A 6821-nucleotide genomic window follows, 5' to 3' on the forward strand; every position below is an offset into this window, starting at 1 on the left:
TTTCTCTCTATTCTGCCATGGTCGAGCTTTAAGTCTTAACTTCATACCTTACAACTCAGGCAAGAACTCCTTCTTTGACTGATCCATCTTGAACACCTTCAAGATCACGTCAAGGCATGTGCTCATTTGAAAGTACTATTAAGCGTTTTGATCTATCCTTATAGATCTTGATGCTCAATGTTCAAGTAGCTCAATCCAAGCTTTCCATTGAAAAACACCTTTCAAATAACCCTATATGCTTTCTTGAAATTCTACATCATCTCTGATCATCAATATGTCAACAACATATACTCATCAGAAATTCTATAGTGCTCCCACTCACTTCTTTGGAAATACAAGTTTCTCATAAACTTTGCACAAACCCAAAATCTTTGATCATCATCAAAGCATACATTCCAACTCCAAGATGCTCACTCCAGTCCTTAGAAGGATCGCTGGAGCTAGCATACCTTTTAGCATCCTTAGGATCGACAAAAACTTTCTGATTGTATTACCTACAATCTTTCCTCACGAAAACTGGTAAGGAAACTCGTTTTGATATCCTTCTGCCAGATTTCATAAATACAGTTAATGCTAACATGAATCCGACGGACTTTAAGCATCGCTACGGATGAGAAAATCTCATCGTAGTCAACTCCTTGAACTTGTGAAAAACTTTTCGCCACAAGTCGAGCTTCATGGACGGTGACATTACCATCCACGTCCGTCTTCTTCTTAAAGATCCATTTATCTTAATGGCTTGCCGATCATCGGGCAAGTCCACCAAAGTCCATGGATCCGTTCTCGGATTTTATGGCCTCGAGCCATTTATCAGAATCCGGGCCCACCATCGCTTCTCCATAGCTCGTAGTTTCATTGTTGTCCAGCAACATGACTTCCAAGACAGGATTACGTACCACTCTGAAGTAGTACGCATCCTTGTCATCCCACGAGGTTTGGTAGTGACTTGATCCGAAGTTTCATGATCAATATCATAAGCTTCCACTTCAATTGGTGTAGGTGCCACAGGAACAACTTCCTGTGCCCTGCCACACACTAGTTGAAGAGACGGTTCAATAACCTCATCAAGCCTCCACCATCCTCCCACTCAATTCTTTCGAGAGAAACCTTTCCTCGAGAAAGGACCCGATTCAAGAAACAATCCATATTGCTTTCGGATCTGAATTAGGAGGTATACCCAACTGTTTGGGTGTCCTATGAAGATGCATTTTATCCGCTTTGGGTTCGAGCTTATCAACCTGAAACTTTTTCACATAAGCGTCGCAGCCCCAAACTTTTAAGTAACGACAGCTTAGGTTTCTTTAAACCATAGTTCATACGGTGTCACCTCATCAGAATTACGTGGTGCCCCTTTTTAAAGTGAATGTGGTTGTCTCTAATGCCTAACCCATGAATGACAGTGGTAATTCGATAAGAGACATCATGGTACCCACCATATCCAATAGGGTGCAACTATGATGTTCGGACACACCATCACACTATGGTGTTCCAGGCGGTATTAATTGCGAAACAATTTCCACAATGTCTTAATTGTGTGCCAAAACTCGTAACTCAGATATTCATCTCTATGATCATATCATAGACATTTTATCCTCTTGTCACAATGATATTCTACTTCACTCTGAAATTACTTGAACCATTCAGTAATTCAGACTTGTGTTTCATCAAGTAAATATTCTCAACATCTACTCGAATCATTTGTGAAGTAAGAACATAACGATATTCACTGCATGCCTCGGCACTCATTGGACTGCACACATCAAAATGTGCTGCTTCCAACAAGTTGCTATCTTGTTCCATCTTACTGAAACCGAGGCTTTTCAGTCATCTTGTCCATGTGGTATGATTTGCATATCTCAAGTGATTCAAAATCAAGCGAGTCTAAACGCTCCATCTGCATGGAGTTTCTTCATGCGTATGTACCAATAGACATGGTTCGCATGTCTCAAACTTTTCAAAAATGAGTGAGTCCAAAGATCCATCAACATGGAGCTTCTTCATGCGTTTTATACCATTATGACTTACATGGCAGCGCCACAAGTAAGTGGTACTATCATTACTATCTTATATCTTTTGGCATTAAAATGTGTATCACTACGATCGAGATTCAATAAACCATTCAGGTTTAATACTAATCTTGATGGTAGAGGGAGCGTGCGATGTTTTATCACATCAAACTTGGAAACACTTCCAACATATATCGTCAGCTCACCTTTAGCTAGTCTCCGTTTTATTCCGTAGCTTTTATTTCGAGTTACTAACACTTAGCAATCGAACCAGTATCTAATACCCTGGTGCTACTAGGAGTACTAGTAAAGTACACATTAACATAATGTATATCCAATATACTTCTATCGACCTTGCCAGCCTTCTCATCTACCAAGTATCTAGGGTAATTCTGCTCCAGTGGCTGTTCCCTTTATTACAGTAGCACTTAGTCTCGGGTTTGGGTTCAACCTTGGGTTTCTTCATTGGTGCAGCAGCTGATTTGCCGTTTCATGAAGTATCCCTTCTTTCCCTTGCCCTTCTTGAAACTAGTGGTTTCACCAACCATCAACAATTGATGCTCCTTCTTGATTTCTACTTTCGCGATGTCAAACAACGCGAATACCTCAAGGATCATCATCTCTATCCTTGATATGTTATAGTTCATCACGAAGCTCTAGCAGCTTGGTGGCAATGACTTTGGGGAAACATCACTATCTCATCTGGAAGATCAACTCCCACTTGATTCAAGCGATTGTTGTACTCAGACAATCTGAGCACAAGCTCAACGATTGAGCTTTTCTCCATAAGTTTGCAGGCTAAGAAAATCGTCGGAGGTCTTATACCTCTTGACATGGGCACGAGCCTGAAATCCCAATTTCAGCCCTCAAAACATCTCATATGTTTCGCGATGTTTCAAAAACATCTTTGGTGCCTCAACTCTAAACCGTTTAACTGAACTATCACGTAGTTATCAAAACGTGTATGTCAGATGTTCGCAACAACCACAGACAACGTTCGAGGTTCAGCACACTGAGCGGTGCATTAAGGACATAAGCCTTCTATGAAGCAATGAGGACAATCCTCAGTTTACGGACCTAGTCCGCATAATTGCTACTATCAACTTTCAACTAATTTTTCTCTAGGAACATATCTAAACAGTAGAACTATAGCGTGAGCTACGACATAATTTGCAAAAACCTTTTGACTATGTTCAGGATAATTAAGTTCATCTTATGAACTCCCACTCAGATAGACATCCCTCTAGTCATCTAAGTGATTACATGATCCGAGTCAAACTAGGCCGTGTCCGATCATCACGTGAGACGGACTAGTCATCATCGGTGAACATCTTCATGTTGATCGTATCTTCTATACGACTCATGCTCGACCTTTCGGTCTCCGTGTTCCGAGGCCATGTCTGTACATGCTAGGCTCGTCAAGTTAACCCTAAGTGTTTCGCGTGTGTAAATCTGTCTTACACCCGTTGTATGTGAACGTTAGAATCTAACACCCAATCATCACGTGGTGTTTCGAAACACGAACTGTCGCAACGGTGCACAGTTAGGGGAGAACACTTCTTGAAATTGTTGTAAGGGATCATCTTATTTACTACTGTCGTTCTAAGCAAATAAGATGTATAAACATGATAAACATCACATGCAATCAAATAGTGACATGATATGGCCATCATCACTTTGCTCCTTTTGATCTCCATCTTCGGGGCTCCATGATCATCATCGTCGCCGGCATGACACCATGATCTCCATCATCATGATCTCCATCATCGTGTCTTCATGAAGTTGCCTCGCCAACTATTACTTCTACTACTATGGCTAACGGTTAGCAATAAAGTAAAGTAATTACATGACGTTTAAGTTGACACGCAGGTCACAAATAAATAAAGACAACTCCTATGGCTCCTGCCGGTTGTCATACTCATCGACATGCAAGTCGTGATTCCTATTACAAGAACATGATCAATCTCATACATCACATATACCATTCATCACATCCTTTTTGGCCATATCACATCACATAGCATACCCTGCAAAAACAAGTTAGACGTCCTCTAATTGTTGTTTGCATGTTTTACGTGGCTGCTATGGGTTTCTAGCAAGAACGTTTCTTACCTACGCATGAACCACAACGTGATATGCCAATTGCTATTTACCCTTCATAAGGACCCTTTTCATCGAATCCGATCCGACTAAAGTGGGAGAGACAGACACCCGCCAGCCACCTTATGCAACTAGTGCATGTTTGTCGGTGGAACCGGTCTCACGTAAGCGTACGTGTAAGGTTGGTCCGGGCCACTTCATCCCACGATGCCGCCGAATCAAGATAAGACTAGTAACGGCAAGCATATTGAACAATATCGACGCCCACAACTACTTTGTGTTCTACTCGTGCAAAGAATCTACGCAATAGACCTAGCTCATGATGCCACTGTTGGGGAACGTAGCAGAAATTCAAAAAATTTCCTACGCGTCACCAAGATCTATCTATGGAGAAACCAGCTACGAGTAGAAGGAGAGTGCATCTACATACCCTTGTAGATCGCTAAGCGGAAGCGTTCAAGTGAACGGGGTTGATGGAGTCGTACTCGTCGTGATTCAGATCACCGATGATCCTAGTGTCGAACGGACGGCACCTTCGCGTTCAACACACGTACAGCTCGACGATGTCTCCCACGCCTTGATCCAGCAAGGAGAGAGGGAGAGGTTGAGGAAGACTCCATCCAGCAGCAGCACAACGGCGTGGTGGTGATGGAGGAGCGTGGCAATCCTGCAGGGCTTCGCCAAGCACCTACGGGAGAGGAGGAGGTGTCACGGGAGGGAGGGAGGGAGGCGCCAGGGGCTCAGGTATAGATGCCCTCCCTCCCCTCCACTATATATAGGGGCAGGGGAGAGGGGGGAGGCGCAGCCTTGCCCCTTCCTCCAAGAAAGGGGTGCGGCTAAGAGGGGGGGAGGAGTCCATCCTCCCCAAGGCACCTCGGAGATGCCTTCCCCCTTGAGGACTCTTCCCTCTAGGGTTCCCTAGGCACATGGGCCTCTTGGGGATGGTACCCTTGGCCCATGTAGGCCAAGGTGCACCCCCTACAGCCCATGTGGCCCCCCGGGGCAGGTGGCCCCACCCGGTGGGCCCCCGGGACCCTTCCGGTGGTCCCGGTACAATACCGATGACCCCGAAACTTGTCCCGATGGCCGAAACAGGACTTCCTATATATAAATCTTTACCTCCGGACCATTCCGGAACTCCTCGTGACGTCCGGGATCTCATCCGGGACTCCGAACAACATTCGGTAACCACATACAAGCTTCCTTTATAACCCTAGCGTCATCGAACCTTAAGTGTGTAGACCCTACGGGTTCGGGAGACATGTAGTCATGACCGAGATGTTCTCCGGTCAATAACCAACAGCGGGATCTGGATACCCATGTTGGCTCCCACATGTTCCACGATGATCTCATCGGATGAACCACGATGTCAAGGACTCAATCAATCCCGTATACAATTCCCTTTGTCTAGCGGTATGGTACTTGCCCGAGATTCGATCGTCGGTATACCGATACCTTGTTCAATCTCGTTACCGGCAAGTCTCTTTACTCGTTCCGTAACACATCATCCCGTGATCAACCCCTTGGTCACATTGTGCACATTATGATGATTTCCTACCGAGTGGGCCCAGAGATACCTCTCCGTTTACACGGAGTGACAAAATCCCAATCTCGATTCGTGCCAACCCAACAGACACTTTCAGAGATACCCGTAGTGTACCTTTATAGCCACCCAGTTACGTTGTGACGTTTGGCACACCCAAAGCACTCCTACGGTATCCGGGAGTTGCACAATCTCATGGTCTAAGGAAATGATACTTGACATTAGAAAAGCTTTAGCATACGAACTACATGATCTTGTGCTAGGCTTAGGATTGGGTCTTGTCCATCACATCATTCTCCTAATGATGTGATCCCGTTATCAACGACATCCAATGTCCATAGCCAGGAAACCATGACTATCTGTTGATCACAACGAGCTAGTCAACTAGAGGCTCACTAGGGACATATTGTGGTCTATGTATTCACACGTGTATTACGATTTCTGGATAATACAGTTATAGAATGAATAAAAGACAATTATCATGAACAAGGAAATATAATAATAATACTTTTATTATTGCCTCTAGGGCATATTTCCAACAATGACGTCCTCAGACCCGCCAGACACATCCTCTCCAAAGAGCCTCATCACCTTCTTGTCACGGCGGCGACTCTCCTTATCTGTCACGTGAGCCCTGTACTGTCCCTTCGCCTGCATGCAGAAGAGAGTCTTCATCTTGTCCTTCAGCTTCTTGGCCCATGACGGCTCAGAGGAAGAAGTGGTGGACCTAGCAGCACGGTCCTCAGCAGCAGTCTCAGCAGCAGTAGCCTCCCCCTGACCAGCAGCCCTCCTAGCAGAAGATGCCTCAGCACGGGTAGTGGTGTTGGCCCAGTTGGGCTTGACGCGGAGGCTGATGGACTCATGGCGAATCCAGTCTGAAGCAAGGAACTCATCACCTGGATACGTCTTCTCCCAAGTGGTGGAGAGCAGCAGAAACAGGTACGGTCCATAGATAGATACCTTGTGAGTGAACACCGCAAACCGAAGCTCACACCACATGATGTGTGAGACATCAAGTGGTTGAGTCTGAGAAGTACGTGCCTCTGCACACAAGAGCAACATGTCCACTAGATATGCATGAACCTTGTCCTTGTCGCCAATGCGTGGGAACAGAGTGTTGCGGAAGATGCGATGCATGATATCCAGAAAGGAGTTCAACACCCAAGATGACT

Source organism: Triticum aestivum, chromosome 6A (assembly GCF_018294505.1).
Source record: "Triticum aestivum cultivar Chinese Spring chromosome 6A, IWGSC CS RefSeq v2.1, whole genome shotgun sequence".
NCBI classification, from domain to species: Eukaryota; Viridiplantae; Streptophyta; class Magnoliopsida; order Poales; family Poaceae; genus Triticum; species Triticum aestivum.